General features: G+C 43.1%; 8 non-coding genes across 8 annotated transcripts; all 8 read right to left on the bottom strand.

The window, feature by feature from the left end:
- Positions 1–606: 606 nt before the first annotated feature.
- On the bottom strand, positions 607–688 carry trnas-uga (transfer RNA serine (anticodon UGA)). The gene has a single exon. It is a non-coding gene; the product is annotated as a tRNA-Ser (tRNA).
- A 1124-nt stretch (positions 689–1812) lies between these two features.
- trnas-cga (transfer RNA serine (anticodon CGA)) lies at positions 1813–1894 on the bottom strand. Its single transcript has one exon. It is a non-coding gene; the product is annotated as a tRNA-Ser (tRNA).
- Positions 1895–2968: 1074 nt separating this feature from the next.
- On the bottom strand, positions 2969–3050 carry trnas-uga (transfer RNA serine (anticodon UGA)). Its single transcript has one exon. It is a non-coding gene; the product is annotated as a tRNA-Ser (tRNA).
- A 497-nt stretch (positions 3051–3547) lies between these two features.
- trnak-uuu (transfer RNA lysine (anticodon UUU)) lies at positions 3548–3620 on the bottom strand. The gene has a single exon. It is a non-coding gene; the product is annotated as a tRNA-Lys (tRNA).
- Positions 3621–4528: 908 nt separating this feature from the next.
- Positions 4529–4610, bottom strand: trnas-cga (transfer RNA serine (anticodon CGA)). The gene has a single exon. It is a non-coding gene; the product is annotated as a tRNA-Ser (tRNA).
- Positions 4611–5683: 1073 nt separating this feature from the next.
- Positions 5684–5765, bottom strand: trnas-uga (transfer RNA serine (anticodon UGA)). Its single transcript has one exon. It is a non-coding gene; the product is annotated as a tRNA-Ser (tRNA).
- A 497-nt stretch (positions 5766–6262) lies between these two features.
- On the bottom strand, positions 6263–6335 carry trnak-uuu (transfer RNA lysine (anticodon UUU)). The gene has a single exon. It is a non-coding gene; the product is annotated as a tRNA-Lys (tRNA).
- A 554-nt stretch (positions 6336–6889) lies between these two features.
- On the bottom strand, positions 6890–6971 carry trnas-cga (transfer RNA serine (anticodon CGA)). Its single transcript has one exon. It is a non-coding gene; the product is annotated as a tRNA-Ser (tRNA).
- Positions 6972–18269: the final 11298 nt, after the last annotated feature.

The raw sequence follows: 18269 nt of genomic DNA, 5'->3' as shown, positions 1-18269 counted from the left end.
AGCTGCACACTGTGAAGGCCTTGAAGTTATCGGGGATGCCAAAGCCATTGCTCCAATTGCCTGAATAGAATGGGCAAAATCACAGATGATCTGGGCCTTTTGAAACAGTGCTCACTTCAGGCTTGAAAAGAGATGTGCACAATTTAAAAAGGGACAAAAGAGATAGGCTGCTCCTGGCAATCTAGGAACATTGACATTGAAAGAGTGTTCTTTTTTTCATGGCCGGTTGCTAACTCTAAGGTGGTTTGGACAAACAAGCAATCGGTACATAATGAGTAGGTTTCTGTTTCACTATGCTAAGAGTGAATTTCAAAACACTAACATGCAAGATTCTCCACAAAATAGAATGCAGCAACTCTTGAGCTAAACACTGTGAAGGCCTTGGAGTTATCGGGGATGCCAAAGCCATTGCTCCGATTGCCTGAATAGAATGGCCAAAATCACCGTTGATCTGAGCCTTTTGAAACGGTGCTCACTTCAAGCTTGAAAAGAGATGTGGGTTGCACCTTTTAAGTGCTGCATATGAAGTAAGAGAAAAATCCAGATTGTACACAGCTCCTGGATGTTACAATTCCTGTCGCAAACAGACAAAGTGACAAGGATCCACGTAGTCGGCAGGGTTCGAACCTGCGCGGGGAGACCCCAATGGATTTCAAGTCCATCGCCTTAACCTCTCGGCCACGACTACTCCTGTCTGTGGGTCACATGCTATTTTCTTTTCTGGATGTGAGCAACAGAGGAGACTGGGGCCAACCATCAATGCAAAAGCGAGCAGCGGAGGATGCACTCGGCTAAAATACTGTGATGGCAAAAAGAAGTTCAACGACGTCTTCACATACACGAAAAGAGTGTCGTGATCCGGATTTGGACTGGGGATGCTGCAGGCACAACACAAAGTACTAAACACTATACAGAGAAAGCAAACCACTCTCTCAGGCCTGCACACGACCGCTTATAAGTGACTGAACATACATAGTCGACAGCAAGCTTCAGCTCGTTTCTCTAAAGTCCCCCACCACTGCTTGCTGAGACAGCAAACAAGCATTACAGAAGGCAAAACAACACCAAATGCTGGGAAATAACACATCGCCACATCTTTTCTTGAAGAGGAAGCCCACCTCCCTCAAAGGCTGGTAAGAGGACAGCAAGTGATTAGGGGAGGTCTGCAACAAATTGACAGACCTTCGCCCAAATAGGGACTTGAACCCTGGACCCTCAGATTAAAAGTCTGATGCTCTACCGACTGAGCTATCCGGGCTCTTTCCAAGGAACAGGCACCTCTGGGATTTAACAGCACTTTCTCCATAAAGTGCTCCTGCTTTGTCAGCTTACAATTTGTGGCATCAAATGATGAAGACCACAATTTATAAAGGGACAAAAGAGATGGGCTGCTCCTGGCAAGCTAGGAACACTGACATTGAAAGAGTGTTCTTTTTTTCATGGCCAGTTGCTAACTCTAAGGTGTTTTGGACAAACAAGTAATTGGTACATAATGAGTTTCATTATGCTAAGAGAGAGCAAATCCGACATTTCAAAACACTAATATGCAAGATTCTCCACAAAATAGAATGCAGCAACTCTTGAGCTGCACACTGTGAAGGCCTTGAAGTTATCGGGGATGCCAAAGCCATTGCTCCAATTGCCTGAATAGAATGGGCAAAATCACAGATGATCTGGGCCTTTTAAAACGGTGCTCACTTCAGGCTTGAAAAGAGATGTGGGTTTCCTAATATACGTGCTGCATATGAAGTTAAAGAAAAAAGCAGCTCGTACACAGCTCCTGTCGCAAACAGACAAAGTGACGAGGAACCACGTAGTCGGCAGGGTTCGAACCTGCGCGGGGAGACCCCAACGGATTTCGAGTCCATCGCCTTAACCTCTTGGCCACGACTACTCCTGCCTGTGAGTCACATGCTATTTTATTTTCTGGATGTGAGCAACAGATAACACCGTGGCCAACCATCAATGCCAATGTGAGCAGCAGAGGATGCACTCGGCTAAAGTACTGTGATGGCAAAAAGGAGTTCAATGACAAGGTACAGGCACCTCTGGGATTTAACAGCACTTTCTCCATAAAGTCCTCCTGCTTTGTCAGCTTAAAATTTGTGGCATCAAATGATGAAGGCCACAATTTGTAAAGGGGCAAGAGAGATGGGCTGCTCCTGGCAAGCTAGGAACACTGACATTGAAAGAGTGTTCTTTTTTTCATGGCCAGTTGCTAACTCTAAGGTGTTTTGGACAAACAAGTAATTGGTACATAATGAGTTTCATTATGCTAAGAGAGAGCAAATCAGACATTTCAAAACACTAATATGCAAGATTCTCCACAAAATAGAATGCAGCAACTCTTGAGCTGCACACTGTGAAGGCCTTGAAGTTATCGGGGATGCCAAAGCCATTGCTCCGATTGCCTGAATAGAATGGGCAAAATCACAGATGATCTGGGCCTTTTGAAACAGTGCTCACTTCAGGCTTGAAAAGAGATGTGCACAATTTAAAAAGGGACAAAAGAGATAGGCTGCTCCTGGCAATCTAGGAATATTGACATTGAAAGAGTGTTCTTTTTTTCATGGCCGGTTGCTAACTCTAAGGTGGTTTGGACAAACAAGCAATTGGTACATAATGAGTAGGTTTCTGTTTCACTATGCTAAGAGTGAACAAATCCGACATTTCAAAACACTAACATGCAAGATTCTCCACAAAATAGAATGCAGCAACTCTTGAGCTAAACACTGTGAAGGCCTTGGAGTTATCGGGGATGCCAAAGCCATTGCTCCGATTGCCTGAATAGAATGGCCAAAATCACCGTTGATCTGAGCCTTTTGAAACGGTGCTCACTTCAAGCTTGAAAAGAGATGTGGGTTGCACCTTTTAAGTGCTGCATATGAAGTAAGAGAAAAATCCAGATTGTACACAGCTCCTGGATGTCACAATTCCTGTCGCAAACAGACAAAGTGACAAGGATCCACGTAGTCGGCAGGGTTCGAACTTGCGCGGGGAGACCCCAATGGATTTCAAGTCCATCGCCTTAACCTCTCGGCCACGACTACTCCTGTCTGTGGGTCACATGCTATTTTCTTTTCTGGATGTGAGCAACAGAGGACACTGGGGCCAACCATCAATGCAAAAGCGAGCAGCGGAGGATGCACTCGGCTAAAATACTGTGATGGCAAAAAGAAGTACAACGACGTCTTCACCTACACGAAAAGAGTGTCGTGATCCGGATTTGGACTGGGGATGCTGCAGGCACAACACAAAGTACTAAACACTATACAGAGAAAGCAAACCACTCTCTCAGGCCTGCACACGACCGCTTAGAAGTGACTGAACATACATAGTCGACAGCAAGCTTCAGCTCGTTTCTCTAAAGTCCCCCACCACTGCTTGCTGAGACAGCAAACAAGCATTACAGAAGGCAAAACAACACCAAATGCTGGGAAATAACACATCGCCACATCTTTTCTTGAAGAGGAAGCCCACCTCCCTCAAAGGCTGGTAAGAGGACAGCAAGTGATTAGGGGAGGTCTGCAACAAATTGACAGACCTTCGCCCAAACAGGGACTTGAACCCTGGACCCTCAGATTAAAAGTCTGATGCTCTACCGACTGAGCTATCCGGGCTCTTTCCAAGGAACAGGCACCTCTGGGATTTAACAGCACTTTCTCCATAAAGTGCTCCTGCTTTGTCAGCTTAAAATTTGTGGCATCAAATGATGAAGACCACAATTTATAAAGGGACAAAAGAGATGGGCTGCTCCTGGCAAGCTAGGAACACTGACATTGAAAGAGTGTTCTTTTTTTCATGGCCAGTTGCTAACTCTAAGGTGTTTTGGACAAACAAGTAATTGGTACATAATGAGTTTCATTATGCTAAGAGAGAGCAAATCCGACATTTCAAAACACTAATATGCAAGATTCTCCACAAAATAGAATGCAGCAACTCTTGAGCTGCACACTGTGAAGGCCTTGAAGTTATCGGGGATGCCAAAGCCATTGCTCCAAATGCCTGAATAGAATGGGCAAAATCACAGATGATCTGGGCCTTTTGAAACGGTGCTCACTTCAGGCTTGAAAAGAGATGTGCACAATTTAAAAAGGGACAAAAGAGATAGGCTGCTCCTGGCAATCTAGGAACATTGACATTGAAAGAGTGTTCTTTTTTTCATGGCCGGTTGCTAACTCTAAGGTGTTTTGGACAAACAAGTAATTGGTACATAATGAGTTTCATTATGCTAAGAGAGAGCAAATCCGACATTTCAAAACACTAATATGCAAGATTCTCCACAAAATAGAATGCAGCAACTCTTGAGCTGCACACTGTGAAGGCCTTGAAGTTATCGGGGATGCCAAAGCCATTGCTCCAATTGCCTGAATAGAATGGGCAAAATCACAGATGATCTGGGCCTTTTGAAACGGTGCTCACTTCAGGCTTGAAAAGAGATGTGGGTTTCCTAATATACGTGCTGCATATGAAGTTAAAGAAAAAAGCAGCTCGTACACAGCTCCTGTCGCAAACAGACGAGAAACCACGTAGTCGGCAGGGTTCGAACCTGCGCGGGGAGACCCCAACGGATTTCGAGTCCATCGCCTTAACCTCTCGGCCACGACTACTCCTGCCTGTGAGTCACATGCTATTTTATTTTCTGGATGTGAGCAACAGATAACACCGTGGCCAACCATCAATGCCAATTTGAGCAGCAGAGGATGCACTCGGCTAAAGTACTGTGATGGCAAAAAGGAGTTCAATGACAAGGTACAGGCACCTCTGGGATTTAACAGCACTTTCTCCATAAAGTCCTCCTGCTTTGTCAGCTTAAAATTTGTGGCATCAAATGATGAAGGCCACAATTTGTAAAGGGGCAAGAGAGATGGGCTGCTCCTGGCAAGCTAGGAACACTGACATTGAAAGGGTGTTCTTTTTTCATGGCCAGTTGCTAACTCTAAGGTGTTTTGGACAAACAAGTAATTGGTACATAATGAGTTTCATTATGCTAAGAGAGAGCAAATCAGACATTTCAAAACACTAATATGCAAGATTGTCCACAAAATAGAATGCAGCAACTCTTGAGCTGCACACTGTGAAGGCCTTGAAGTTATCGGGGATGCCAAAGCCATTGCTCCGATTGCCTGAATAGAATGGGCAAAATCACAGATGATCTGGGCCTTTTGAAACAGTGCTCACTTCAGGCTTGAAAAGAGATGTGCACAATTTAAAAAGGGACAAAAGAGATAGGCTGCTCCTGGCAATCTAGGAACATTGACATTGAAAGAGTGTTCTTTTTTTCATGGCCGGTTGCTAACTCTAAGGTGGTTTGGACAAACAAGCAATTGGTACATAATGAGTAGGTTTCTGTTTCACTATGCTAAGAGTGAACAAATCCGACATTTCAAAACACTAACATGCAAGATTCTCCACAAAATAGAATGCAGCAACTCTTGAGCTAAACACTGTGAAGGCCTTGGAGTTATCGAGGATGCCAAAGCCATTGCTCCGATTGCCTGAATAGAATGGCCAAAATCACCGTTGATCTGAGCCTTTTGAAACGGTGCTCACTTCAAGCTTGAAAAGAGATGTGGGTTGCACCTTTTAAGTGCTGCATATGAAGTAAGAGAAAAATCCAGATTGTACACAGCTCCTGGATGTCACAATTCCTGTCGCAAACAGACAAAGTGACAAGGATCCACGTAGTCGGCAGGGTTCGAACCTGCGCGGGGAGACCCCAATGGATTTCAAGTCCATCGCCTTAACCTCTCGGCCACGACTACTCCTGTCTGTGGGTCACATGCTATTTTCTTTTCTGGATGTGAGCAACAGAGGAGACTGGGTCCAACCATCAATGCAAAAGCGAGCAGCGGAGGATGCACTCGGCTAAAATACTGTGATGGCAAAAAGAAGTTCAACGACGTCTTCACCTACACGAAAAGAGTGTCGTGATCCGGATTTGGACTGGGGATGCTGCAGGCACAACACAAAGTACTAAACACTATACAGAGAAAGCAAACCACTCTCTCAGGCCTGCACACGACCGCTTAGAAGTGACTGAACATACATAGTCGACAGCAAGCTTCAGCTCGTTTCTCTAAAGTCCCCCACCACTGCTTGCTGAGACAGCAAACAAGCATTACAGAAGGCAAAACAACACCAAATGCTGGGAAATAACACATCGCCACATCTTTTCTTGAAGAGGAAGCCCACCTCCCTCAAAGGCTGGTAAGAGGACAGCAAGTGATTAGGGGAGGTCTGCAACAAATTGACAGACCTTCGCCCAAACAGGGACTTGAACCCTGGACCCTCAGATTAAAAGTCTGATGCTCTACCGACTGAGCTATCCGGGCTCTTTCCAAGGAACAGGCACCTCTGGGATTTAACAGCACTTTCTCCATAAAGTGCTCCTGCTTTGTCAGCTTACAATTTGTGGCATCAAATGATGAAGACCACAATTTATAAAGGGACAAAAGAGATGGGCTGCTCCTGGCAAGCTAGGAACACTGACATTGAAAGAGTGTTCTTTTTTTCATGGCCAGTTGCTAACTCTAAGGTGTTTTGGACAAACAAGTAATTGGTACATAATGAGTTTCATTATGCTAAGAGAGAGCAAATCCGACATTTCAAAACACTAATATGCAAGATTCTCCACAAAATAGAATGCAGCAACTCTTGAGCTGCACACTGTGAAGGCCTTGAAGTTATCGGGGATGCCAAAGCCATTGCTCCAATTGCCTGAATAGAATGGGCAAAATCACAGATGATCTGGGCCTTTTAAAACGGTGCTCACTTCAGGCTTGAAAAGAGATGTGGGTTTCCTAATATACGTGCTGCATATGAAGTTAAAGAAAAAAGCAGCTCGTACACAGCTCCTGTCGCAAACAGACAAAGTGACGAGGAACCACGTAGTCGGCAGGGTTCGAACCTGCGCGGGGAGACCCCAACGGATTTCGAGTCCATCGCCTTAACCTCTTGGCCACGACTACTCCTGCCTGTGAGTCACATGCTATTTTATTTTCTGGATGTGAGCAACAGATAACACCGTGGCCAACCATCAATGCCAATGTGAGCAGCAGAGGATGCACTCGGCTAAAGTACTGTGATGGCAAAAAGGAGTTCAATGACAAGGTACAGGCACCTCTGGGATTTAACAGCACTTTCTCCATAAAGTCCTCCTGCTTTGTCAGCTTAAAATTTGTGGCATCAAATGATGAAGGCCACAATTTGTAAAGGGGCAAGAGAGATGGGCTGCTCCTGGCAAGCTAGGAACACTGACATTGAAAGAGTGTTCTTTTTTTCATGGCCAGTTGCTAACTCTAAGGTGTTTTGGACAAACAAGTAATTGGTACATAATGAGTTTCATTATGCTAAGAGAGAGCAAATCAGACATTTCAAAACACTAATATGCAAGATTCTCCACAAAATAGAATGCAGCAACTCTTGAGCTGCACACTGTGAAGGCCTTGAAGTTATCGGGGATGCCAAAGCCATTGCTCCAATTGCCTGAATAGAATGGGCAAAATCACAGATGATCTGGGCCTTTTGAAACAATGCTCACTTCAGGCTTGAAAAGAGATGTGCACAATTTAAAAAGGGACAAAAGAGATAGGCTGCTCCTGGCAATCTAGGAACATTGACATTGAAAGAGTGTTCTTTTTTTCATGGCCGGTTGCTAACTCTAAGGTGGTTTGGACAAACAAGCAATCGGTACATAATGAGTAGGTTTCTGTTTCACTATGCTAAGAGTGAACAAATCCGACATTTCAAAACACTAACATGCAAGATTCTCCACAAAATAGAATGCAGCAACTCTTGAGCTAAACACTGTGAAGGCCTTGGAGTTATCGGGGATGCCAAAGCCATTGCTCCGATTGCCTGAATAGAATGGCCAAAATCACCGTTGATCTGAGCCTTTTGAAACGGTGCTCACTTCAAGCTTGAAAAGAGATGTGGGTTGCACCTTTTAAGTGCTGCATATGAAGTAAGAGAAAAATCCAGATTGTACACAGCTCCTGGATGTCACAATTCCTGTCGCAAACAGACAAAGTGACAAGGATCCACGTAGTCGGCAGGGTTCGAACCTGCGCAGGGAGACCCCAATGGATTTCAAGTCCATCGCCTTAACCTCTCGGCCAAAGATGGGGCAAAAGGGACTGCTAAGGGGGGGGGAAGAGAAGGAGAAAGGAGGAGAAAGAAGGGGGAAAGAACGCCAAAATCAGGGGTTCGATTCCCACGGAAAGCAAGAACTGATAAGAATGTAAAATTTGTACCTTAAATGCAATATTAGTCACTTTGGATAATAAAAGCGTCTGCCAAATGCATAAATGTAAAAATATTTAAATGATTTACAAGTCAATATTTAGACCTTTTTTACCTACCTATCACAATGTGAAATAATAAAAGTGTACAACACATACTTTCCACAAATATAGTTTATTCCAAAAGCTCAAATGTATAGTGTTATATGTAATAATAAAAAATAAATATACATGTACAAATATATGTAAATACAATTATTTATTATACACTTACTACCACACATATGGTTTAATCTTAATATACATTATATATATACATATATATACATATATATATATATATATATATATATATACACATACATACACAATTCAATGGCTAGATATAATAATAATAAATTAAACACTTTCACAAATAAAAGCTCAAATCTATATAACTTTCAAATTTAAATAGCTTCATGTAATGCTAATAATAAACACCTACTACCATTACAAATAGTTTGATAAATTATGAATAATAATAAAACTAGTATTTATAATTAATAATAATAATAATAAGTAACCATTTAGTTATAAATGCCATTATATATACATACATACTCACACAATTCAATGGCTAGATATTATTATTATTATAAGTAACCATGTAGTTATAAATACCATTATATTAGCCATTATATATACATACTCACACAATTCAATAGCTAGATATAATAATAATAATAATAATAATAGAAAATATAATATATTATAAATTCAATTTTAATTAAATACTGATTAGGCCAACAAGGTGCACACTCCTGCCAGGATTTGCACCTGGATCTTCCACCCAAAGGATGAATGTGTTACTGTTACACCACAAGAGTTGTGTTTTTTGTTTTTAATAACACAAACACCAAAAGGTGTATGTGTTTTTTTTTTGTTTTTTTTTAAGAACACAAACAACTCCAATAAACCGTTAACTGTGTTAAAGTAAACATAGATAAACATAACAAGATAACACAAACACTTTGAATAGAAATAACACAATGTATGGGCTTGTTATGGAACATCAAAGTGCAGCACAATTATAAAAACAACTATAAAAACAACTATATACACTACATATGTATTCTATAACGAACTCTTCCACTCTGTGATGGTCTGTCCAGATGCAGGACAATACCATTTCCCCCGTAACTGTGTATGGCCAGTAAGTTTGCTCTTTGACTGACCACATATTTTACACTGATAGTGGTAGCTTTCTTTGGTTTGCCGCTTCTTGGGGGGATCACCTCTTTTCTCTCGCTCCTTATCCTCCAGGGTTGCCTTTCGCAATCTCCATTCTCGAAACCGATTGAGAGAAGCTAGTGGTGCCGGGGCTGGCTGGTAAGGAAGCCCACCTTGAGGTTGAGGTGTTGGAGCTGGTGGCGGTTGATCATGATGGCCACCCTGGGAGTGAGAAGCTGGCACTGGTGGCAACTGGTAAGTGTTCCAGCCCTGAGAGTGAGACGCTGGAGCAGGTGACGGCAGGTAAGGGGACCAGCCCTGAGAGTGAGGCGCTGGAGCAGGTGACGGCAGGTAAGGGGACCAGCCCTGAGAGTGAGGCGCTGGAGCAGGTGACGGCAGGTAAGGGGACCAGCCCTGAGAGTGAGGCGCTGGAGCAGGTGACGGCAGGTAAGGGGACCAGCCCTGAGAGTGAGGCGCTGGAGCAGGTGACGGCAGGTAAGGGGACCAGCCCTGAGAGTGAGACGCTGGAGCTGAGTGTTGACCCTTCTGGCAGTAGGCAACGTCCGACGAAGCAGGGAAGACAGCATCCCCAGGCCAGTGCTGTGCTCTCGACCAGTCCTGATCTTCATTGGTTGAGCTGGCACCAGCTCCAGTGTCTGTGTGCACAGTGGGAAACACCACTCTGGCACAGCGACGTTTACGAATCACTGCCTCACCCTCACGGTTTTCTGGTTCCTGGAACTCCATAACTGTATTAGCGCGTTGAACAGGCTCGGATGGTAGGTCCCGGGCCTCCAGGAGCGATTCCTCTGCCAAATGGACCTGCTGAGGAAGCTGCACCCCTTGCAGTAACGAATCGCGGTCGGTTCTCTTCTGCCGATCCTGCAGCCTAAAGAAAATAAAAATCACAACAGAACTTTTTTGTTGTTATTTGTGTGAAATTTATCTTGTATGAATAAGTAGGTTTTCATATCGAAGTGAATGTATGAAGCTGTAAATATGAACTAACCAGGAGGACACTGTGGTGTTGTTTATAGTCACAAGTAAAAGGTTGGTGTTGTCCAGTATGTCTTTGCAGTCCTCTATTAACTGTTTGATATGACTGTAAGTCATGACAATTGACTGAGGTATTGCAAATGTTTTCCCTTTGTTGTCCTTTGGCCTATTTCTGGCTTCCCGGAACTCTTTGTAGAGTCTGAGTGCAACACACTCAGAAATCCTGTTAAGATCAGGTCTTTGGGCAGCCTGGCCATGAACCATGAACAATCTGCAAAATAGATGACAAGATGACATAATCCACATTATGTGTATGTACTGTAAACACATACACGTGAATTTTGTGTCTATGTAGATACACACACACACACAAATATTACAAATATACTGTATATCAGAGGCAGATACCTCTCAGCTGCTTGCTGGCCTGGGGCAGAGCCACTGCGTTTCCGAGAAGCTCTCCATGGTCCTGACAAGTTCTTTTTCTTACTTTTCATGGAGTATTTGGTTGGGGACTTGTCAATAGGATCCAGGCTGGAGTACAGTCTTAATATCTCTACTATCTCAGAGTTTGAGAGAGCGGTTATTGTCCGATTGAGGCTGACAAGATACCCTGCCAAGGCATCGACCGCCTCCCATCCGGGAATTCCTCTAGGATCACACCGACTATCCTGTCACATGAAATGGAAACAAAACCAATTCTTGTACAGCTAATTTAAAAGAAAAGTTGAAGGAACAATGATTTCTGATGGTGAATACATTAGCCACTTTACCAGAGTTGAAGTGATGGGCCCACTGTCCTCAAATGGGGAGCTGGAGGTACTGCTGAACACACCACTTTCAAGTGTAGATTCCTTAAGTAATTATGTGTAAACAGTGAGAGGTAGGGGTGGAACGGTACATGTATTCGTATTGAACCGAAACGGTACGGGCGGCACGGTTCGGTGCACGAATTTGCACGGAGAATACACGGTACAAATAAAATAAAATAAACTCTTAAATAGCGATAAATTTCGCTCTATTCGCTTTTGGTGTGACTGTGAACGCAGCAATGAACAGGCTGCGATCAAGATCGCAATGCTGGAGTATGTGTGTGCGCGAGAGAGAGAGAGAGAGAGAGAGAGAGAGAGAGAGAGAGAGAGAGAGAGGCGCGATTAACTGTGTGTGTGTGTGTGCGCGCGCGAGAGAGAGAGAGAGGCGCGAATCGCGCGATCGAACTGTGTGTGTGTGTGTGTGTGTGTGAGGCACGGGCGATCGAACAGTGGAAACATAAAAACATACTCCGTCATTTTTTTCATACAGGACATCATTAAAACTGCAATTTGTTTACTTATATTTGTGTTCACTCGCAATAAAACACAACATTGTGCTTTTGTCACAATCTAAACTCTTATCAAACTGTAACCTAGGAAAACAAATATATTGATCTGAAATAGCAAATTAATTTTAAATTCATTCAGGTACAATTACCAAACATATCTCAAGGTCTTTTTAATAATTTAATTAATAAACTAATTATATAAAACTACTGTCAGTGCACTACAAATAAACTGGTTCTATGCCTTTATTAATAAAACTTATTTAAAAAATACAAGACATTTATAAAAAAAGCCTTCTGCATTTTTGTTTTGCTATTCACTCCATTGTACCGAAGTCGTACCGAACCGTGACGTCTGAACCGAACCGTGACTTCTGTGTACCGTTCCACCCCTAGTGAGAGGGGTACAATGAGGTTGATAAAGTTTGTTGTGCTCATGTTACACAAATGAATTGTTGATATAACGAGTCAATCACACATCACTAATCAAGAAAAATTAACCTCTGCAAACTAGGTTTACAGTAAAAATGTTTTGATTTATCATCAAATTATTAACACAGCAATACCTGAGATGAAGACTGAAAATATATATCGGTGGCCTGGGGTACTGTCACATCAGGACATTCATCCTCCTGAGCTTCATCCAGCATCTCTGATGGAATGGCACCAATTTCCTTCTGTGCACTCAGCAGATCTCCCCGGTTAGACTGCGCCAGCAAATATTCCACAGCAATACGCTCTCCTGCCATAAGTAATCAACAGAATGACAGAAGAGAAAAAGAAAAAAAAGGATTAAAGTAGAATGAGTGAGTGAGTGAGTGAGTGAACAAAGGTGTAACCTTCAGGTAATATCGAATATTGTCCAGCATGTTTTCTTTTGTTTTTTGTGCCATAGAATCTTACCGGTGGGTTTCCCCGGGGGTATAAACTCTGGAAGAAGTCCACTTCCTAGGACTCTTTTGCTCAGGACGTTCACACTGGACATCAAACGTACATCGTACATCTTTGTACGCGATGTACCACTCATACCCAGAGCTTGCTGAGACCTATTATGGTTCCATCTGGATAACCCCTCAAGCAAGTACATCTGTGTATGTAGAGCATTACATCTCCACCCTGGCAAGACAAAAGCATTGGTGACAACAACAACAAAAGAATATTATGACAACTTAATACACAGCATTCATTAACTAAATGTTTCAAATATTGAGTGTTTCAGCTTGCCTGGGATGAAACCACACTGGTGCAGATGAAAGCTCTCGAGCGAGGAGGATCCTCTGCCACATCTTAGGACGTCAAGCGTTTTGTCTCCCTTCTCCAGGCCTGATCCAGTGTTAGTGTACAACTGGACACCAGGTGGATCTTGAATGCAGGGCAAGTGCTTCTGCTGTGTCTCCCACACAAGAGACATGCTGTCATGATTTATGAGATGCAAGCCACTTGTGTCTGTGAGGTCCCACATGGAGTCCAGCAGTTGTTTGATTAGAACGCGGGTCTCCTCAACCCCTCGGGTTCTCCTGCGGCAGTGCTTGACCAGCTCATTTGATGTGATGCTTGATAACACCTGAGAGTCAGTGGGTATGTGACCCTGGTGCTTTTTTTTAAACTCTGCCCTCTTGGCCTCTTTGAGTCGGTGAATGTCCTCTTTGTCCCACTCAAAGATACAAGTGGACAATTTTGAGCAGAACGTGCCAAACAGTGGGTGGTGCTCCGTCGTAAGACCCTTTGTGAACCGCCTCATAAAATGGAAAATATCCAGTCTCACCGGTGACGTCCATGGTCGAAACCAAGTGAGAACCGGACCCACCCCTATAACAATAAGAAACAGACAGTAAATACAGTACATGCATCTCTGTTTGTTTCCAGTTCAAACTGCACTGATCTCCTGCCAAAACTATTGTTTGATCAAATGTGTTACGGCCTCCATTTAAAGAAACAAACCAAGGCTCAAAAGGGATTGGAGGATGCAATAAAAATGATGCCAGAAACAAGTTAAATAATGCAAAAATATTCCCAATAACAATTTGTGTTCTCTCCAGTGAACTTGAACAATTATTATAGGTTTTTATAATTGTACAATCCTCCCTAATTATAGTCTAAGTTCACTGGACCAGTAACTATACAGAGAGACAGTAGACTACATTACATTCATTTATTACATGGCTTGGCTGAATTCCAATGTAGAATGCGGTCTGTTATTTCTTGATAACAGACCGCTGCGAACTATAACAGACCGTTGCCATGCAAAACAGCGCATTGCTATGGACGCGGAAGGGACTATTTTCTTTGGCGGAAGCAATACAATCGTTTTTAAAACAATAAACTCCTTTTTAAATCAATTTGTGTCAAATTAATTATTTATTTTGTAGGTAGCCATGTAATAAGCGGGATAATGTATAGAGAGGCGGTCGTTATAGCGAATAACAAGCCCTTCAGGCTGTCAAGACCGCCTGTCGAGCTTGTTATTCGCTATAACGACCGCCTCTCTATTCATTATCCCTTACGTAACAACAGGGGGAGGACACCTCAATGGTTTCTGACCTTATATTTAGCTGGGGGGAAATACCTGATGAATACACTGTGTTACAGTCATGTTCAAAGTGTGCATTAAATGTATCACTTAATTATCTTTATAGTTTCTAGATTTCTAGAATTTCTTCAGAGTCTATGTCCATTTAGGCTTACTAGGAAAGAAAGCATACAATAAATAAAGAAGGAAACTCAGCCTCTGTAAAAACAAAAACGTGAGAAAAACCGTGGCAGAAGCAGACCGACTGAATGATATATCTAAAAATATACATTTACAAACTACTGCTCTAAAATGAAACCATTTAAGGAGTTTGGCTCATTATTTCCACAAACGAACTGTTGTACACTTTGCCTGAAAAGCGAGCAGCAATTGATCTTCAGGTTACATTTCCTGTGTAACATTAGGCTGTCTTCTGCTCATTTTTAAGGCAAAGAGTACAACAGCTCATTTGTGCAAATAATTAGCCAAACTTCTTGAATGGTATGGCAGTTTCAATTCAGAGCAGTGGTCAGTAAATGTATATTTTTAGGATTATGCATTCAGTCGGTCGGTGATCGACCTTTCTCTCGCTGTTTTATTACAGCGGCCGTGTTTCTTTTTTACAAATGTGTCATAATTCCATATGAAGCTGCTGCTCACTCTGTGTAAAGAATAAACAATGCGTATTCTCCATTGTAGCATCAGTAAATTTGGGATCAATACCGTGGTCTATTTAAGAAAGCAGTGAACGTGCACTTATCCCAACTATCTTCACCTGGCTTGACATAGCTTCACCTTCTCATCCTGGCTCGGCAAACGTGCAACCGATTAAGCCGCGATGAGCAGATCACACTAAGTCAAGCTGCGCTTTTTCATTCATCCTGAATTTCTTCATTCTACTTTTGTGCAACAGCCCCCAGAGGCACATGTAATAGACACATCACAACACAAATTAAAAGGCAACGCACCTGTCTCACTGCAGCAGTCTCTGTCCACATATATGGCATCTGGCTGTGGCTCATCAGCATCGCTGTACCTTTGAACGATGCCTTGACAAAGGTCATCAAGGCCAGCCCCCTCACCAGTGGTCAGCACAGAATTCAGCACTTGCCCAAATTCATTGCCGATATTAGACATCCATGTGGCTGTGCCCTCAATGCCACCAGCAAGTTTTTTTGTGATCTACATTAAAAAAAACACGTCTCAGAAATCATCGGCTATGCTAACAAACTGAATGAAATCAAGTTTACATACAGTATGTTTACATTTACCTTCTTAGTAGAGTCCAGTTTCAAGATTCTACCAAGCGTTGAAGTGATCACACCCTTCAACTCGTCAAGGTGACTCAGAATGTCATTGGCATGAACCGTCTCAAACCACTGGGAAAGGGGCAGGGGACTGAAGGGTGGTGGCGGCTGATACACAGCTTCAGACTGGGTGAGGACACAGGACTTTTTGTGGACCTCACAATCAGTGAGGTAGTCGATGGTCCGCCTAGCCCACTCCTCACTGTGTATCTCCTGCAAGGCTTGCTGTAAATAGCTGGAGCTGTTCCCTAATGTTCTTGGGCGCAACATCGCAACACACCTCCTGTCCAGTGCCAAATGGGTTGTGAGGACAGCTGGGAATTTGTAACGGTGGGAGGGATCGAGCTGTTTTAAAATGTCAATGCTCCAAGGGCAGACGGGAATCATGCATTTGCTGCACCTTGGATAGTCTCCACCCACCAGGTAATATTTCGAATCAATGTCAATTACCTCCCTGGCTTTAGTGTAAATGCCAGAATGGTGCATCTTTCTATTGCACTGGGTGCATTTCAGAGGGATGCCCCACATCCGCATTGGAGCCCACAGGAACATCCGCTGGCGGAAATAATTATGTGGATCAGGAGGTGAGATGGATTTGGTGGGGCTGGGGGGATGAAACCAGTTCTGAGACAGGTTTTGTTTCAGCTGTCCAGTACTGTCATATAAAATGTGGGCGATCCACTCCTGGTCAGCTGGCTGGATGACTCTGGTGAACTGCTTGGGTAGAAAATTCACCCAGTTTACCTCAGGAGGCTGCAGAGTGAGTGGGTGTCGTGGTGGTGCTAGAGACGTCTCATGGGCTGTGGGAGGAGCAGGAACAGGGGCAGGAACATAGGGTGGGTCACTGGGTTGCAGTGTCGTCTCTTGGGCTATGGGAGTGGTAGGAGCAGCAACATCTGGGAGGTCTGTTGGACAGGTCAAAAGGTGACATTCCTCTATGTGCTGTAACAATCCAAAAGCCCCCCAGGCCTTTGCACCACACTGCTCACACTGCTCCTGGGTGTGGTAGTCTGACAGGTGCTGCGTGAAGTCCTCGCACATCACTTCCTGACTACACAGCGAGCATGTGATAGACTTCCCCTCGCTCATCCTGCACAGAGCTGGAGTTTTCTGACCTACACCTGTCTGTAGGGCTGGGCAAAAAAATGTATTTTTTGATTAATGTTTTTTTTTAAATGTGGTTGACTCTCAAACACCACGAAGCGATTTTTTTCCCATATTTATTTATCTATTACCCAAAAGCCAGTATTAGTTTTCCTCCACTGTTCATAGGCTTGCAAACTCCATTTTATAGCTAATGATGTGAGATTTTATGTTTGTTTTATCTTAATCATAAAATAACCTCAACTAGTGCTGCACGATTAATCATATCGCAATCCCGATGTCAAGCCTACGCAATTATATGATGCAAAATGCTGCGATTTTTTATGAAATGAACCAATTTGGGCTGTGTGAGGCGCATGTGAGATCCGCGTCTGTCAGCAGCGGCTGGTCTTAAAGGGACAGTACACAGTAGCCACTAATTATATCTTTCGTTAAAATTAATCAAAGAACAAAGGGAACAGAGAAAAAACACTCACTGCTCTTGACTAAAGAACTTATGTAACTTTAATAAGGATTAGTCTATATATAATTTATAATTAATACAGCGCAGACTGTTTGATAACTTTATTCAATTTCTGCATAGCAATTTCTGCTTCCTGTTAGACAGGAAGGGCACAGGTAAATATGATTCCGTTTTAATGTACCCAAGTGTACCTAAAATAAAAAGAGTTTAATATACAGGTTTGTAGCTCTTAATGTCTTTTTATTAATTAACCACTTGTAAACTAATGTTCACTTTTCTTTTCTTTTCTTTTTTTTTATAAATATAGGATTTGTGTTAAATATATATTCATTGAGTCGAATCGAAATCGAATTTAGAATTGAAATCAAAAAACCGAATCGAGAATCAAAATCGAATCGAATTGAGAGCTTGTGAATCAAAATCTAATCGAATTGTAACATCTGAATCGATACCCAGCCCTCCCTACCTGTCTGTGGTCCTGGAACTTTAACAGCTTCCCCAACTGCTGCACTGGCCTGAGAAACTGTAGCTGTTGCACCTGCACTGGCCTGTAAACTCTCAGCTGACCTGAGACACAGCTGACCTGCACTGGATGCTGCTTTCCCTGCTGACTGGGAAAAACCAGCACTGGCCTGTGGAGCCCTCAGCTGACCTTCACTGGATGCTGCTGTCCCTGCCTTCCCTGCTGACTGGGAAAAACCAGCACTGGCCTGTGGAGCCCTCAGCTGACCTTCACTGGATGCTGCTGTCCCTGCCTTCTCTGCTGACTGGGAAAAATCAAAGTGGGTTTACATTTAAAGTACATTTCCACTAATAATTACATACTCACACTGTTTAACACTGGAAACAAACAGTAGAACTGAGGAGAAACCATTTTCCATTACATTTTCCAGTATATTTTCATCACATCACAGGTTTAATGATTCAATGGCATCGTTTACCTGGTGGTATCCACACTTGCAGGGGATCTTTTTCCCAAATATGTCTAATTTGCGGACAGTAGTTTGACCTTTCAGGGGAGTCAGAGGACAATCAGCAATCCGCTGTATTACCGCCCTCCATCTCCTGGACCCCGGCCTCTTGCCAGTTGTAAATGTGTACTTTCCCTGGGCATACAGGG

This window comes from Rhinichthys klamathensis, unplaced genomic scaffold, assembly GCF_029890125.1.
Source record: "Rhinichthys klamathensis goyatoka isolate OS25496 unplaced genomic scaffold, OSU_Roscu_1.1 h1tg000001l_1, whole genome shotgun sequence".
Lineage (NCBI taxonomy): Eukaryota > Metazoa > Chordata > Actinopteri > Cypriniformes > Leuciscidae > Rhinichthys > Rhinichthys klamathensis.
This window is presented reverse-complemented; position numbering and strand designations above follow the sequence as displayed.